The sequence below is a fragment of the Acinonyx jubatus genome, chromosome E2 (genome assembly GCF_027475565.1).
Source record: "Acinonyx jubatus isolate Ajub_Pintada_27869175 chromosome E2, VMU_Ajub_asm_v1.0, whole genome shotgun sequence".
Lineage (NCBI taxonomy): Eukaryota > Metazoa > Chordata > Mammalia > Carnivora > Felidae > Acinonyx > Acinonyx jubatus.
In genome coordinates, this window is record NC_069396.1 from 29067 (window position 1) to 37500 (window position 8434).

Sequence of the window (8434 nt, forward strand, 5' to 3'; positions counted from 1 at the left end):
CCCCCCTACTGGTGTATGTTCACGCATGCACACAGCTACCTTCAATGAGGGAAGGCATTTGCACATGCGCCCCCCTCCTCTGGGCAAGGAAGGGTGTTCAGGAATGCACAGAACCACCACCTCAGCCAGGGAGGTCGTTGGTGCATGCGCCCTGCCCCACTTAGCACAAGAGGTGGTTCAGGCTTCCGCCTGGCCCCCTGTCAGCATGTGAGTCGGTCACCCATGCACAGCGCCACCCCTCAGGGAGGAAGTACTGATGTCACTATTGAATGTAATGTTTCATGAATGGTTCTTTTCACTTTCACAACTGAAGAAACGCAGCTGAAGAAACGCGGCCAGGGCATTGACGTATGCTCCCCGCTCCTCTCGCCAGGATGGTGTTCACGCATGTGCAAAGCCCCCACCCCCGCCTTGCCAAAGGGGGTTCAGGCATGCCCACAACCCCCTCTCTGTGAGGCAGACCATTTGTACAGACACACAACCCTCCCTCAGCAAGGGACAGTGTTCATGCTTGACCCCACTCACCTCGGTGGGAAAGGTGTTCACACATGCACATAACCCCCCTCAGCATTGGAGGGCGTTCAAACATGTGCCCCACCCCACTTGACGCCAGAGGTGGTTCAGGATTCTGCCTTGCCCCTGGTTGGTGTGTGAGATGGTCACCCATGCACAGTGCCACCTTTTAGGGAGAGAGTAGTGATGTCACTATTAAATGTGATATTTCACAAATGGTTCTTTCACTTTCACAGCTGAAGAAACACACATCTCTTAAGGTAAGTGTTAGGGTTGGCACTGACATAAGGTGTAGGGTAAGGCTTAGGTAGTACTTCCTCCACCCTGGGTATGAAAGGTTTTCAAGCATTATCATTCCCCCCCCCCTTTGGACAGGAGGAGGTTAACACATGCACCCTCCCACATCAAGGGAGGGGGTCACCATTGCGCCACTGTCTCTGCGATGGAGGGGTGTCACTCATGTTCTTTCCCACACCTTGGCACAGGAGGGGATCATGCATGTGCCCCTTCTGCACCCCTTCATCGGCGATGTAGCCTTGATGTTCCTTTTAGGCCAGACGTATTTTGCACTGCCTCAGCCGCTCAATGGATTAAGTGTCCCACTTCAGGTCATAGTCTCACGGTTTGTGGTTTCGAACCCTGGCTTCACCTCTGTGCTGATGATTCTGAACATGGAGTCTGCTTCAAATACTGTGTCTCACTTTCTGTCTGCCCCTTCCCCACGTGTGTTCTGTCTGTTTGTCTCTCTCTCTCTCAAAAAACAGTGAAGCTAAAAACATTTTAAAGCAGCTCCATCAGTCTACTTGTCTTCTTGCCCTATTCCCGCCTCTTCACAGGAAGGTCCATTTCACCGATTGGAAGAGACAGTAAAACCCTCGTGTGGCCATTCAAATGAGTCACTATTTAGGAAACAAGTGATTATGCTACTTTTCCACGGTCAGGATACCATGGCCATTTCATGAATGTCCCTAGGCAGGCGGGGCCTCTAAAACTAGAAATGCTAGAGGTGATTTTACTGGTAAGCAGGTGGGGTTTGTGTTCACTGAGTTCCTTTTACTTCCTTTCATCTTTCCTTGATTGTCTGTCTGTGTTGGGTCAACAATTGGTTTGGTATTGACTTTACAGTTAGGTTATTTTTATCTCATGGTTAACTATCCATGGTTATCCACTCTGATAGAGCTTAAGCAAGTACAAATATTTCGTGTTACACAAACTAGCATTATTGTTTCCTGTGCACCTGCAGCTGTTTCTCCCAGCCCACGGGGAGCAATCACTTCCCATCCAGCACCACCTGCTTTGTCTTCCTATGCCTAGCAGTGCACGTGCCGGTGCCTGCAGAACTTCCCTTGTTTCTCTGTCAGCTGAGTCTGAATGGGCTTCCTCTCCCACTCGTCCCTACTTCTCATCTCTTTAATGGATGACACACATCGCTGAAGGTCACAGTGAAGTCTCAAACTTCAGTATGTGGATTACATGGCACCATTTTACAGTCTCACCTGATTACCCCCTTTCTTTAAAAATTACTTCCTTCCTCCTCCCACTGTCTGGGCCACTGCTCACCAGTGTCTGTGTTGGTAGGTCCTCATCTTCTTCCTGCCCCCCATCTGCTTTCCATCTGCCCTTATATTGGGGTGATCTCAGCCAGCCTCAGGCTTCTATATCCCAGCATCTGGGGCCTCTAAGTCTTTATGCACTGCCCACAGCTGTTCATGTCTCCAGACACCTGACTCCAGCTGTGCACCACACAGGTGCTACCCTCCCCAGACTCCGCTACCTCCCTGTAGGCCTCTCCTATTCCCCTCCCCTTTTTTTACCGGGCTGCTGCCACACTGGCCCCTCCCTGTTCCCTGAGCTTGTCAGGCACATACTCCTGCTTCAGGTCTTTGCACTCACTTTGCCTCTCTCTGTCGGGGATATACTTCCACGTGCCAACAAGACATACTCCCTCATTTCCATCATAACCTTGCTCTGACATCACCTGCTCAGTGGAGTCTCTGCTAGCTCTCTATGTAAAACTGAAAACTGTTCCTTCTCCGACCTGAACATCCGATATCTCTTCCCTGCATTCTTTTTCTTCCTGGCCCTTGGCACCATCTGTTTTTCTTTCTTGCTTGCTGGATGTCGCCTACTGCAGTCCCTGCCAGATTGTCGGCTCCATGGGGTCCAAAGACCAAACTAGCTTTGTTTAGGGCTGGTTCCTTAGGGTCCTCGAACAGTGCCCAACTCCTTCAAAGGCTCACGCACCATTTGCTGAGCAAGTAAATATTAGGATTTCATATTGTTCTGCTGGGCCCGCCATCACAATGAACCACAGACTGGGTGGCTTAAGCAACAGAAATTGATTTATTTATTTTCTCACACTTCAGATCAAGGTGTGGCCAGGGTGGGTGTCCTCTCTCCATGACTGGTGGATGGCCTCCTTCCCACTGTCATCACGTGGTCTTCCTTCTGTGTGTGTAGTTGCCCACTCTCTTCCTATAGGACACCAGTTATCAGACTAGAGTCCCTCCCCACAAATGAGCTCATTCGACCTCCACTTTACCTTTCAAGATCTGATATCCAAGTACAGTCCCATGGGTAGTTAGGACTTCAATGTATGGATTTTGGGGGCAAATCCATTCCATAACAGGTTTCTATCTGTTGTACCTAGTCACTACCTACATGGGTTTTTTTTCTCTATGCCCTTGTGCCCATTTTTTGCTCAAACAGTGCTGATCCCAGTTTGCCCTTAGCCCAAGTTATAACTCTGTTTGTTTATTTATTTGTATAGGCTTGCATCTTCCCTCTACCTCTATACTCCAAGTTCCTGGCTGGCACTGGAATTACATCTTTAGCACAGACATCATAACCTCCAGGTGAGGTAAGTATGATTATTTTCATTTTGAAAATCAACAATCTGAAGCTCAAAAGAGAGTAGGTCATGTTTCTGAGATCACAGTACTAGTAAGTGCTATCCTTTGGATAACTTTGTTCTCATGGGCTCCAAAGCCCACTTTCTTTCATCTACCATATGTCCCCAAGATGAACGGGGAAAAGCCATACTTCAGCCTGGTATAATATAAGCAATGGTACGTGTAAAGCTGGTGTAACAATTCAGGAAATGGGATTAAGTTTAGTATCTGAGTAATTATACCCACAGGTTGAATTTCAACATCACATCCTTTTATTTTTTACTGCTGCAATTTCTGTTATCTTTAATGATTATATAAACGTATTCTTCCCTTTGCAAAATTTAGCCAGTAAGAATACTGAGAGAGTTTGTTTCCTTTGTAACAGGTCTGAATTATGCAATGAATTCATAATGTCAAGATAATAGCTGTTATTTTTTCCTACAATATAGAGGAAAAGGTCATTGCCTTTGTTGTAAGAGTTTACCATGTGTTCTTGGTAACATGACTGAGCTGTATTGGTGAAAACCCGTCGTAGATTTTGAAAGTCAGTTATTTATAGTTAAGAGAGTATCGTTCTTTCTTTGGGTGCAGCTGATTGTTTGAAATAGAACTTAGGATTTTTCTGCCTAGATTGTCTATTTCAGAATGAGCTCTGTTTTAAAAAGTATGTTATATTTGCATTCATGCAAGTTGTACCATCATTAAATTGACAGGAAAGCAGCTGTTAATAGTTGTCATTTGGACATGTAGATGGAAATCCTAAGGGTCATGGGGTGACTCCTTACACGTGTTGAGCTCTGGTTTCATTTGGCATTTCCAAACCATTGCCATGACCTTATGAATGTTGATCAAGTGGCCATATAATGATTGTTTTAAATTGGCATCAGTGGTGTAGAGATGATTCTTAAGTTGTGTATGAGGAAGCTGTTGGTTTTCTGCTTCTATGTCTGTGTAGCTCCTAAAAATAGAAGGCTAGTGCATCTTGTCAAAATTACTTTTGTTCAAAGTCAATGCAACTTGTGAATGAGCTAAAAGCTTAGATAATTGTCAGTACTTTTGGAGTCTGATATTTGCACATTTAAAATAGGTCTTCGGGTATCTGTGTGGCTCAGTTGGTTAATCATCTGACTTTGGCACAGGTCATGATCTCACTGCTCATGACTTTGAGCTCCATGTTGGGCTCTGTGCTGGCAGCTGGGAGCCTGGAGCCTGATTGCGATTCTGTGTTCCCTCTCTCTGCCCCTCCCTGGCTCATGCTCTTTCTCTCTCTCTCTCTCTCAAATATAAACTTAAACATAGAAAATAGGTCTAGAATAAATCTGTAGACCATAACATATTTATAGTGACTGCTGATTGAAACAAAGAAATAGCCTGAAATTCCAAAAATACATTACTGTTGTTTCCCTAGGCTCCCATTAAATGCCAGGTTGACCATTAAGCTGAATACAAGCAGTAAATCTTTTAGTAACTTGGAAGAGATAAGCATACTATCATAGCTAGTAAGGTTTGGTATATGTCGTTTTGGTAGACCTATTTTCTTTAATGATCAAAAAATTGATTTCAGGTCTCTTTTATTTGGGTATTCAGGATTAAGAAAAGTTACCCAAGGCAAATGAATTAAGACCATTTTAGAACTGACCTGGACTTAAAAAGCCAGAGATTGGAGTCATGATAAAGATAGTTTGAACATGCCATTTCATCAAATAAAAAAAAAAAAAATACAGCTCCTGAATGACAATCATCATGTTGGAGGAGAGTTTCTGGTGTTCCCTCCACAAATGGTGCATGATTTTCAGTCAAGGATACAGCCTCACTGATTGTACATTTACTGACATGATGGTTCAGATACCAACAATGTTGTCTGTTGGGATTGTCTTTTACAAAACTGATATCCTTTCAGTTTTCAGCTTAAATAATATACTAAGGAGAAAAAAAATGTTTCCCTCTTTCTGAAAAATAATCCCATTTGTATTTAGAGTTATCATTAAACATAGTATTTCTAAAAATGGTTAATAAATTGGAAGTGAATATAAATTTGCTTGTGAAGTTATCAAATGGAAAACTGTTGCCAAAGCAGTTATTTTATGTTTTATAGGAAAACTAATCTTTTATGTCCTTACTGCATTTATGTTATATCCTATTCACTTTTGTTTCATGCTATTTGTGTGTGTGTGTGTGTGTGTGTGTGTGTGTGTGTGTTTGCAACTAAGTGAAATGTGCAATATTTGGTCATTTAAAAAGATTCACTAATTTAGGCAAAGTCAGCCATACAAATGCAATACATTATGTCCAAAGTAGTCAAGCAGATTTTGCATCATGAGTAAAACTTGCTTTATCTCAAATGAATTTGCTTTTCTCTTTTCTTTTTGACAAGCCAAGTCAAAGGTGAATATATTCTTTCTGCTCACCTTGAGGCAGGGCAAGAGCAGATTTGTGTCAGAGCACACTGTCCGTATTTATGAGAAACTAGGGAAATTAAGAAAGCCACTTAGGTACAAACCTTAGTGGGGACTCATGACTGACAGCTTTTCAACAATATTCTGTTGGGATGTCTTTTATTTACTGGGTTAATATTTTTTAATTTTTAGTTAATTTATTTTTTAAATTTACATCCAAGTTAGCATAATGTGGAACAATGATCTCAGTAGTAGATTACTTAAAGTCCCTTACCCATTTAGCACATCAGCCCTCCCACAGTCCCTCCAGTAACACTGTTTATTCTCCACATTTAAGAGTTTTTTTATGTTTTTGTCCCCCTCCATGTTTTTATATTATTTTGCTTCCCATCCCTTATATTCATCTGTTTTGTATCTTAAAGTCTTCATATGAGTGAGGTCCTATAATATTTGTCTTTCTCTGACTAAATTCGCTTAACATAATACCCTCTAGTTCCATCCATGCAGGTTAAATGGCAACATTTTATTCTTTTGGATTGCTAAGCAATACTCTAGTGTGTGTGTGTGTGTGTGTGTGTGTGTGTGTGTGTGTGTGTGTACACCACATCTTCTTTATCCATTCATCCATCGATGGACATTTGGGTTTTTTCTATACTTTAGCTGTTGTTGATAGTGCTTCTATAACTTTGGGGTTCACTTTTCCCTTCAAAATAGCACATCTGTATCATTTGGATAAATACCTAGTAGTGCAACTGCTGGGTTGTAGGGTAGTCCTCTTTTTCATTTTGTGAGGAACCTACCTACTGGTTTCCAGAGTGACTGTGCCAGTTTGCATTCCCGCCAGCAGTGCAAGAGTTCCCCTTTCTCTGCTTCCTCGCCAACATCTGTTGTTGCCTGAGTTGTTAGTGTTAGCCATTCTCACAAGGGTGAGGTGTTATCTCATTGTGTTTTTGATTTGTACTTCCATGATGATGAGTGATGTTGAGCATTTTTTCATGTTTCATTTGGCCATCTGGATGTCATCCTTGGAAAGTGTTCGCTCATGTCTTGGCTCATTTCTTCACTGGATTACTTGTTTTTGGGGTATTGGGTTTGATATGTTCTTTATAGATTTTGCATACTAGTCCTTTATCTCATATGTCGTTTGCAAATATCTTCTCCCATTCTGTTGGTTGCCTTTTAGTTTTGCTGATTGTTTCCTTCACTGTGCAGAAGCTTTTTATTTTGATGCGGTCCTAATCGTTCATTTTTGCTTTTGTTTCCCTTGCCTCTGGAGACTTGTTGACTAAGAGATTGTGGAAGCAAACATCCAAGAGGTTTCTGCCAGCTTTCTCCTCGAGGGTTTTGATGGCTTCCTATGTTACATTTAGGTCTTTCATCCATTTTGAGTGTCTTTCATCCACTTTGAGTGTGGGAAAGTGGTCCAGACTCATTCTTCTGCATGTCGCTGTCCAGTTTTCTCAGCATTCTTGCTGAGGAGACTGTCTTTATTCCATTGGATATTCTATTCTTTTTGTCAAAGATTAGTTGGCCATACGTTTCTGGGTCCATTTCTGTGTTCCTATTCTCTTCCACTCATCTGAGTGTCTGTTCTTGTGCCAAGAGCATACTGTCTTGGTGATTACTGCTTTGTAATACAGCTTGAAGTCCAGGATTGTGATGCCTCCTACTTTGGTTTTCTTTTTCAAGATAGCTTTGGCTATTCAGGGTCTTTTCTGGTTCCATACAAATTGTAGGATTCTTTGTTGTAGCTCTGTGAAGAATGCTGGTGTTATTTTGATAGGTATTGTGTTGACTATGTAGATTGTTCTGGGTACTATTGACATTTTAACACTATTTGTTCTTCCTATCCAGGAGCATGCAATATTTGTCTTTTCTGTGTGTTTGCCATCTGCAATTTCTTTCATAAGCTTTCTATAGTTTTCAGTGTATAGATTTTTCACCTATTTGGTTAGATTTATTCCTAGGTATTTTATGGGTTTTGGTGCAATTTTAAATGGGATCGATTCCCTGATCCCTCTTTCTCTTGCTTCATTGTTGGTGCATAGGAATGCAACTTATTTCTGTGCATTGATTTTATATCCTGCCACTTTGCTGAATTCCTGTATTATTTCTAGCAGTTTTTTGTTGGACTATGGTGGGTTTTCCACATAGAGTTTCATGCCATCTATGAAGAGTGAAAGGTTGAGCTCCTCCTGGACGATTTGGATGCCTTTTATTTCTTTGTGGTGTTTGATTGCTGAGGCTAAGACTTCCAATATTATGTTGAATACCAGTGGCGAGAGTGGACATCCTTGTCTTTTTCCTGACCTTAGAAGGAAAGTTCTCAGTTTTGCCCCTTTGAGGATGATATTAGCGTCGGGTCTTTCATATATGCCTTTTATGATCTCGAGGTATGTTCCTTCTATCCCTATGTTCTTGAGGGATTTTATCAAGAAAGGATGCTGTATTTTGTCAAATGCTTTCTCTGCATCTATTGAGAGGATCATGTGGTTCTTGTCCTTTCTTTTATCGATGTGATAAGTCACATTGATTGTTTTGTGGATATTGAACCCGATTTGCATTCCAGGTATTAATCCCACTTGGTCATGGTGAGTAATGTTTAAATGTATTGTTGGATCTGGTTGGTTCATA

The 8434-nt window shown here is 41.9% G+C and overlaps 1 long non-coding RNA gene across 3 annotated transcripts in view; it reads left to right on the forward strand.

Moving 5' to 3' along the window:
* Positions 1 to 318: 318 nt before the first annotated feature.
* The window catches only part of LOC128313190 (uncharacterized), a 38504-nt gene continuing 30388 nt past the window's right edge, over positions 319 to 8434 (forward strand). For all 3 annotated transcript variants that reach the window (XR_008293506.1, XR_008293505.1, XR_008293507.1), the window contains exon 1: positions 319 to 3373. This is a non-coding gene — a long non-coding RNA (uncharacterized LOC128313190). The remainder of the gene's footprint in view (positions 3374 to 8434) is intronic.